Genomic DNA, 9978 nt, shown 5'->3' with positions numbered 1-9978 from the left:
GAGGCCCAGAAAGATAACAAGATGTGTCAGTCAGCTATTGCTGCATAACAAACAACTGCAGACTCTTAGAAGCTTAGAACAAGCATATATTTAGCATGCACCTCTGGGCATTTGCTGATTTGGGGTTTGGCTGATCTAGATTTTTGTGCCTAGGGTAGTTTTGTTTCACATTTTAGGTCCTTGGGTTTGCTCCAGGTGACTCTCACCTTCCTTGTACCAGTGGGCTAACTGGCGTAGGTTTTTCTCATGGTAATGGTGAAGGCACAAGAGAGCAAGTGGATGTGCACAAGGCATTTTCAGGTCTAGATTTGGAACTGAAACACTGTTATTTCTACCCAAATGTCATTGGCCAAAGTAAGTTACATGGCCAATCTCAAAGTTAAAGGGCAGGGAAATACTCTCTGCCCACAATGAGGCCCTGCCAAGGGTATGGATTTAGGATGGGATGAAGAATTAGGGCCAGTCATTTAATCATCCATACAAAATTTGCCTAAGGTCAAAAAGCTACATAATGCCTCAATTAGGAGACTAGAATTCTACTACACTGCACAAGTGGTTACATTTATTTGATCTAGATTTTTCTCTTTTCCATCCACATAATTAAAAGCCATTCATAGATTTCTATAATTATTATCCACAGAGGCATATGACACATTGATGCATGTTAAACGTGGTACTGTTTTCATTCAGTGTCAACCCAAGTTTCTCCAGCCCATGGGTACTAAACTGCTCATATTAAAAAGAAAAGTCCAGATTTCACTGGCTTTGCAAAATCCCTTTCTGGTGGCTCATGAGAGACCTTCTCATCTTCTTCCCCTTGAACACCTCAAGAATATCTGCTATTGGTGCTGTTCACTGCTACACCAGCCCCTCTGGGAGAGTGCTGATGTCCCAGGTGCCCCAGAACTGGGAACCCTTGAGTTGCCCAAGTGACGTTGTGTTCCCTTCTGTTTTATGGCTGAATAATATTTCATTATATATATATGTGTGTGTGTGTTTGTGTGTGTGTGTGTGTAAAACATTTTCTTCATCTATTCATCCATCAAAGGACATTAATATTGTTTCCATGGCTTGACTCTTGTGAATAATGCTGCAGTGAACATGGGAGCGCAGCTGTGTCTTCGAGATACTGATTTCCTTTCCTTTGGATATACCCAGGAGTGGGGTCAGCAGGATGTTTTAAATTTTTGAGAGAAACCCGGGGCTATGCAATGTCTTTTTGACACTATGCAAGCTAATTGCTTGATGTAGTTCACAGTTTCAACATTAGATCTGGTGACATTACTTTTGATAGCATGATGTCTTTGTGAAGGTGGGAGTTCAGCAGTTGCTGTGGTAAAAAGAAAATACCAAGTGAAAATCAGTGTAGAACAGAAAATGAGGGTGGTGGTGGCCAATCTTACTGCAAGGTTTGAGAAACTGTACAGTGTCCAACAGGTACACCCATCCCATTGGGAAGTAATTGTGGTCATTCAAGAATGAAATTCTATAATATATATTTTTTATTTCCATGCATTATTTTTTTTCAGATAGCTACTTAGTTGTTAGGATACAAATATTCAATAAGTCATTTGGACTTAACTACTTAATAAATGGAGTTGTTAGGTGTTCCTTTTGGCCCAGGGGTCCCATGAAAAAATTACAGAGACACAGAGTGTTGTAAACTGAGAAAGTTTTGGAACCTTGGGTTTATTATATTTTGTCTATTAAATAGCTAATTGAAAATTGAAATTGATTAAAAATATTTGGCACATAGAACTTTGTATCAGCCTACTACTTAAAAATCTCAGTGTCTTTGCATGCCTACCAAAGAAAACACCAAATTTCCCAGACCATTATTGCAGACCTTTCATGATCTTCCCCCCAACATACTTTTTATTTTATTATTATTTTTTAAACATTTTATTTTTTTTAATGAAAAAAATTTATTTTATTTATTTACTTTTGGCTGCATTGGGTCTTCATTGCCGTGCGCCAGCTCTCTCTACTTGCGGCGAGTGGGGGCTACTCTTCGTTGTGGTGCGCGTACTGCTCATTGTGGTGTCTTCTCTTGTTGTGGAGCACGGGCTCTAGGCGCACAGACTTCGATGGTTATGGCACGCAGGCTCAGTAGTTGTGACTCACGGGCTCTAGAGTGCAGGCTCAGTAGTTGTGGTGCACGGGCTTAGTTGCTCCGCGGCATGTGGGATCTTCCCGGACCAGGGCTCGAACCCGTGTCCCTTGCATTGGCAGGCGGATTCTTAACCACTGCAACACCAGGGAAGTCCCCCCAACGTACCTTTTAGGTTTAACCTTCTATCACCATCATCTGGCTAAAAATATTCACCATTCTCAGAGCCCCGATTTGCCCTCTCTACCAACCTCTTTCCCAAAAATGTACTCTCTCTTCTGTTTATGGTGTCGTACCAACTCTTTAAGAATCTTCAAGGTCCAAAGTAAATTCTGTCTCTTTCACTGAAGAAGTTTGTCCTTCTCTTCTGTCAGATGTGAGTTCTCATGCTTTGGAAATCTGTAGACATACAACTGTCGGGAGCATTTATCTCATATTTTCTCTTATTTTCTTTTCTCCCCTATTAAATGCAAGGTTCTCATATGGCAAGGACCATTTCTTATATGTGTTTATATGCACTGCAGTGTTACTCCCTTGAGTGGATTAGTGGAATGGATGGGTGAATAGAAGGATGGATGCATGGGTAGATGAATGGCTGGATAATAAATTAATGGATGGTTAGAAAGATGGATGCATGGATGGAGGATGGATGAATAATAGATGGATGGGTAGATGAAGTAGTACGTGGATGAGTGAGTAGATGTGTGAATAAATGTTACAGCAGTTTAAAAAACTATTTTTTCCTAATATTTTAGTCCCTTATAGTCATAAATTACCCAGGGGTTACATTCAATTAACAATCCTTTTGCCATTCCATGCCTTATTAGAACTCTAACATCCCTTTTCATCATATCATAAATTAGAACAAAATTTCTCCTATTCACCAATAAGATTTACTTTTTACAGTCAAATGTACACATCAGCTTCCTTATCAAATCATTTGATTTGTGTGTCCAAAAACAACTATAGTGATTATGATGTATTTTTATTATATATAATATATTTATATTATATAATCACATAAAGGCAGTGTGCTTATGGGTAAAAATCAAGTCTTCCCATAAAAGATAGGAATTAGTTAATTGTATACAATGTGGTTCAAAAGACTATACTGGAGCTGACTGTGAATATCAAGCACGAAGTTAGTGATATCGCAAAAGGGAACCAGTGTTTATTGAGCATTGCTATGTGTCATTTAATGCTCACAACTACCTTGTGGCTTAGAGATTATTATTCCTATTTTATAAATGATAAAATAGAAATACATGGAGGTTGCGAATCTTGCCCAAGGTCACATGTCTCATATGTGGGGGAGGTTGTATTGAGAGTTGCACTAATACTACCAATTTAACGCGTCTCTGACCCATGCTCTTTGCTCCTCATCTCAGTGGGATGCATACATGGGCGCCCAGCAATAAGAACTAAGAAGAAATCACGTTGTTCTTATACCAAAACTGTAAACAGAGAAAAAGTGGCATAAGTTTGTCCTCCACTCCCCAGTCTGCAGACCCTTATAACAGCAATTCCAGTTTTCTACTTCACATTTCAGGGAATCAAGGAGTAGAAAGGAGAAGAGACTGAGGAGAGAGGAAAATAAAGGGAATAAAAGACAAGCAGGCCTTGGGAAATCTGCAGAATTAACTTTATCAGCAGCAGAAGCAGAGAGTCTTTCCCTCGCCAGGCCTCTTAAGTATTAATCAGATTTAATTGCAAGTTGTTCACTTCTTAAGAAGAGATGTCTGGGAAAAGACAAGAACAGGGCCTGCTATTTCATAGCATAGTCCTTCAATATCTGGAGCTTGAGTCCTAGCCCCATTCCTTTCCAGATATGTGACTTTAACGTCTCTGTGCCTCTGACTTCTCATCTGTAAAATGGGTACAATACTATTACCTACCTCATTGTGTGGTTGTAAGGGTGAAATAGGTAATTCAGATGTAGTTCTGGTAATGAGTAGTATTCAATAGATGTCAACAGTGATGATGTATGATAGTGGTGGTAGTGGTGATGATGCTGTGGGACAGTTCTGCCTGGGGAACTCCAGGAAGGTCTTATAGGAGTGACATTCTGGAGGAGAGAATGAAGGGGATTTAGGGCATTTCAAGCAGCATGTTTGAAAAATTATAGGGCAGCAAAAGAGCCTACCTAGAGAAGAACAAGCACTTCTGTGGGATAAATTCATTACATTCTTAATTGTATAGGAATTTCTTAAGGAGGAATGTTACATTAAGGATCACCTTCATGGAAGAGACTGTTGAAAGCACAATGTTGTATCTTAGCACTGAGAGATCTTACATGTAATAAAGATAAGAGAGAGGAGCAAAGGCAGTATTCAGAACACTGACTCCTAAATTTGATTGTTTTCTGTCACTTACAATGTTGGAAGTATCAAAGAAGTCGACTTGGTTCCTGTTCCCAGTGGGTCCTCCCCATAAAGCAGGCAATGAAACAGCATTAGGTGAGGAAGAGATGTGCTGGGGAGGTAACACCTGTGAAAGATACAAGGGGAAGGAAAGATACAAGGGGAGAGCCTCAGACCAGGATGCAGCTCCAAAGAAGTCTTCACCAACCCAGTGGGAAGCTCTGGGGCCAAGATTGCCCATTAAAAGAGTCCCTCACTGGGCAGAAATGACCAGGTCTTAGTGTTCCCGCCATGCTGGGGTCTTTGGCTGGGAGCTGCTGAGAAGAGCATGGCCTCAGCTTAAAAGTTAAGGTGGATCTTGAAGCCATTTATCAACTGGAATTTCTTAGCTAACTGTATTCCTTGTATCTGAACAAGGAAGATCTGAGAAACACGTCTCTGTATATGCATTGTTCCTCTGATGAAGTGTCTCCTAAGAGAGCACCGTGGATGGGAGGTGGAAGAAGAGAAGTCAGTAAGCTCCCAGAAGACCTAGTTTCTGACCCCCACTCAACATTAGTTTACTGTGACAGTCTGTTAATTTTGGGGGGGGTCTCAATTTTCTCAGCTAGGAAGGTGTGGGGATTCTGGTTGAAATCTAGAATATATTTGATTCTAGATAGCAAGAATTCTTATTCAGAAATCCCATGGAATGAGAATGGTATTAAGAACATGGATTGCCTGAATTTGAAAGCTGACTTTAGCCATGACTAATTGTGTAATCTTGGGTGAATTATAAAATCTCTCTGGACCTTGGTTTCCTCATCTTTAAAATGGGACTAATACTAGTACCTACCTAATAGGGTTGAAAATCCAAAGAGAAGAGAGCGTTTAGAATAGTGCCTGGCACATGGTGAATGAATCCTCAGCAAATACTAGTTGTAATTCCCATTCCCTGCCTATACATGTTCTTGAAAGGACCCGACCTTAGAGTGAGAATTTAAGGGGCAAATGGGTCCAGGTTAGGCCCAGCAGCAGCTAAGTCTAAGGAAAAACTTTAGCCCTGCTTTTTATATCTCCTTGATTCTGAGAAAGGGTAAAAAGTGCTTTTCTTCCAGAGCACAGTTTTTGATGCTTCTGGATTGCCTAGTAACGAAAGCTTCTCCTCACTCTTTTTCTGGTCTGATTGTTTTCAACTCAACAATTTTTTTTAATTGAAGATTTAAAAAAATTATTAACTGAATTCTGTTCCCCTGACCATTTGAAGTCACTGCATCTCAAACAAAATACTTCAGAAGCCCATAAACATCATCGTTTGTTCTAACCTGCTCAAAGTTATTAACTGTCTATTCTTTTATTTTTTGGATGCTTGGCAACCAGGCTGTCTTTGCTGTAGACATAATGAGACATCCCTCTTAAGTCAGCTTTGCAGCCGGGAGGTTGGTGGTGGCAGGGGAGGTCGGGTCAATCTCTTCTCAAAGGCAGGGTTCCCACACTTTCAGACCTTTGATTAAAGCAAGAGAATGTGCTTGGGGAATTGATTCCAATAGTACAAAACCCAAAGAGCAAGACTCTTGTCAATCATAATCATCAAAAAGAGAGGTTACACATGAGGGAAGAGGAGTGGATGTTGTTAAATGACTGCAGTGAGGTCTTTCTCATCCCAGCAGTGCGGTTGAAGCTGTTCGTTTTGAAAGGTGGTGTCCTTACTGTTGGCAAAGCGATGCAGAAGTGGAATTAGGACTATTAGAGGGGTAGGATATGTGAGAGTGGAATGGAAAACGATGCATCAAGCCTTGCTCTGAGCCCATGAGTAGCCTCTTTGCCAGGAGATCAGAAATGGAGGCGTGTTCACTGTTGTTAAGAGTCACTCTGAAGCCAGTGTTTTCAGCAAAATGATGCATAATTTGCTCATGTTTCCATGAGGATGTTTCATCTTGTTTACTGAAAGAAGAAGCACAGTTGAGGTCCTATCACCATTAGAAACCAGTGAGTTTCTTCTTCTCTCTATTCTACATCTTAAATTACTTTGATATTAAAGAAATGTGACTGTAGACATCCCAAAAAAACAGAAAAAAAACACAGGACACCATTGCCGAAGAAGAAATAGAAACCACAGCTGCTGGACTTTCTGTGGTTTTCTTCCACTAGTTTTTCAGCTCCCTAATTTTCCCTAATTTCTACTTCCTTGTGTTTCAGTGTTTCCCCTCTTTCCTACTTGTCTGTTTCACCTCCCAGGAGAACTATGAGGCATGACTGTCTCTCTGCTGCTACCCTTTGTCCCCTGAGAGGTGTGTGGTCTAGTGGTTAAGCACCCAGTTACCAGGACACACTTATTAACTGTGTAAATTTAGGCCAGTTGCTTCCCCTCCCTATACCTCATTTCCTCATCTGTATAAGGGATGTTAATAGTCCTATATATAGGGTGGCTGTAAGGACTCCATGAAGGAACACGTATATAATATCTGGAATCAATGTTAGTTCTTTCTATTATTTTATCCTTTGTCCTCTCCCCTTCCCATAGATCCTGTACTATTCATTATCTGGCAATTTACAAGAAAAGGATGAGAAAACTTGCTAAGAGAAATAGAAAGGTAAATGCTGGTAGTAGATTTCAAGCAGGGGGAAAATGGAGTGTTTAGTTGTTGTTGAAGTATAAGAAGGCCCTTTCTAGAATTTTAGCATAAGGGTCTAAAACAATCATTTGAGCCTATACAACTCATACGGGAAAATAGGGATATAGGCAAAGCCACTTCTAGTTTTTTGGACTCCTTGATAAAGAGCCTGGGTTAGGACACCTAGTCTTGAAAAGGAATTTGGTCTAAAAATTGGTCTCACATTTTTGAGTTCTGTAGGACACAAGCAGAATTTAAAATACACTAATGTGGCCATGGAGAGGAACGAGAAAGGATGTGTGAGAGAGAGAGGGATGGGGTAGTAAAAAAATGTAAATCAGTCTATTTCCCCACTGCATCTAAGAGGCATTTTCCTAAGCTGACAATCCAACAGCCACTCTGAAATCAGTCCCATCCCAAATCATGTGTGCTCCATGCCACTTCAATCTTGGGTCTCCAGATTGATGTGGAATAGAGTAAATGCATATCTGAATCGCCAGAGTGATGCTGCAAACCTTCTAGGAAGCTCCACTCTATGCCAAGTTCTCAAAGATACATGTGTAGTTACTTGTTTGGCATTATTTATCATGTTAATAATAAATTACATTTTTGATACTATTTAATTTAGTGGAGAATTTAAAACATATACAAAATAGATGCATTACATGAATCCCCACATTCCCTCACCTTTCTTCAACAATTACCTACTTGGCCAATCCTGTTTCATTTTTGCCCCTATTCACTTCTCCACTTTCCATGGTTTGGAAATCCTGGCTGTCACATCATTTCACCCATAACTATTTCAGTAAGTTTCTCTGAAACAAAGGTTGGCAAACTCTGGCCCATGGATCAACCTCCTGTTTTACAAATAAAGTTTATTGGGTCACAGCCACGCCCATTCCTTAACCTATTTTCTATTGGCTGCTTTCCCAGAGACCCTAAAGTCCACAAAGCCTAAAATATTTACTATTTGGCCTTTTAGAAAAAGTTGGCTGCCCCTGCTCTAAAAGATAAGGACTTTTAAAAACATAATTACAGGGGCTTCCCTGGTGGCGCAGTGGTTGAGAGTCCGCCTGCCGATGCAGGGGACACGGGTTCGTGCCCCGGTCCGGGAAGATCCCACATGCCGCGGAGCCGCTGGACCCGTGAGCCATGGCCACTGAGCCTGCGCAACCGGAGCCTGTGCTCCGCAACGGGAGAGGCCACAACAGTGAGAGGCCCGCGTACCGCAAACAAAACAAAACAAAACAAAAAGTGGGAAATGGTCACAGAAAGTCCAATCGGACTTCAGAAAGTATAAGAAAATTAGTTTCCATTTTCACATGACCTAAAACTCTCTATACAATTAAAGGTCATCACCAAAACAGTGTCCAGGTTCTTTAAACAGAAAGCTTGCTTATGTTTATAAACTTGATTTCTTTTTTTTTTAATGAAAATAAGCTTTATTACATCGAGTAATAAATACAAAGATGCAAACAGTTCCATTTTCTTCCAGATGTTTGGATCAACTTACAGGAAAGGCAGAACTGAAATCTACATACAGTCTCGGGAAAAATTTCGGGGATCCTTGTTGGGTTTGGTTTGGGAGTTTGCTCTTTCTTCTGTATGTATAACTTGTGCATTTAAAAAATCGACTTCAGAGCACTAATAGTCATGCAAATGCTTAAGCAAAAAAGAATTTACGTTAAGCAGAATCTATAGTGTATGGGAAACGAGGGGACCAGCTACTAGTTAAGTGTGCTGTCAAGTCTGCACTACAAAAAAATCCCTTCAAGTTGTATCAGCTTATGAAAAGGATCAAAGAACAACCCGGGTAACATAAATGTATTCAAAAGAGGAGAGCGAGACACTGGTATCTTGGAGGCAAACTAGTTTGCTGTAAGATAGGTAATTTTTACGTGCATCTTTTGAATCAATGCTTTAAAAAAAAACAACAAACACCTGGGTAGTTCCTAACTATTTAAAATGTAACTCCCAATCAACTGCAAAATCTTTCCTCAATCTTACAGACTGTAGATTCGGAGCCTAGTGAACCATGGGAGGGGCAGGGGGAGGAGAAACCAAACTGTTACCATTTTGAAAACAAAAGTTTCGTCTGAACAGGGGAGATGAACTGTAACTTCTTCTCTCCGAAGATGGAAAACCGTCCAGGCTCACAAGGCAGCTAGGACCTGGCATTCCGTTCCGTTTCAGCCAAGCACTCCCGCACCAATCCTCGAGCGTGGATGATGCCTCGTTTTAGTCTCTGCATCGCGCTCTTGCTGCCCGCGTAGGTGGGTCTGATCTCTTTCCCCAGCTCTTCGATGATGGCCAACAGCTCAGCGTATTTGCTCTGGGGCACCTGGCAGTTCCCAGTTCCCTGGGTGTAGCCTAGAGATGGCGGCCCGTAGTCACTCAGCAGCTGGCGGTACTGTGAAGACGTCGCCATACTGGTGGAGGGCGGGTGGACACTCCCAGCGGCGTTGAGGGAGGCGGCGGGCATGTGCGCGGTCAAGTTCGGTTTGTAAGACATTCCCCCGAGCGGCGGGGCGCACCGGGGCGCAGCAGGGCCCAGCCTGCGAGGGTGGTGGCGAAGGCGGTGAGGCCGGGCGACAGCGGTGAGGCCGGGCGACAGCGGTGAGGCCGGGCGACAGCGAGGAGGCCCTAGCGTCCGTGCGCGCGCCAAGCTCCTGCGCACTTTTTGCTGTTGATGGCTCGGGCCGCACCGGCAAATATGGCCGTCCCTCACCCTGACACCCGCTGCAGTATATCACCCATACATCGGGCGGGCGCAAGAGCGCAAGGGCGGCCGCAAACTTTGAGCCTAAACTTGCTTTCTTTAAACAAATTGCAAATGTTGTCCTAGTTAGGCAATTATCTCCTTGAGGGTATGGACCATTGCTTGTTAATTTTTGTATTTCCAGGGTCTAGAACT

General features: G+C 41.9%; 1 pseudogene; it reads right to left on the bottom strand.

The window, feature by feature from the left end:
- Nucleotides 1-9207: 9207 nt before the first annotated feature.
- LOC112406458 (cyclin-dependent kinase 2-associated protein 1 pseudogene) lies at nt 9208-9630 on the bottom strand (annotated as a pseudogene).
- Nucleotides 9631-9978: the final 348 nt, after the last annotated feature.

This window comes from Neophocaena asiaeorientalis, unplaced genomic scaffold, assembly GCF_003031525.2.
Source record: "Neophocaena asiaeorientalis asiaeorientalis breed wild unplaced genomic scaffold, Neophocaena_asiaeorientalis_V1.1 scaffold876, whole genome shotgun sequence".
In the NCBI taxonomy this organism is placed as follows: Eukaryota; Metazoa; Chordata; class Mammalia; order Artiodactyla; family Phocoenidae; genus Neophocaena; species Neophocaena asiaeorientalis.
The sequence above is the reverse complement of the archived record's forward strand: the minus strand, read 5'-3'. Positions and strand labels throughout refer to the sequence as shown.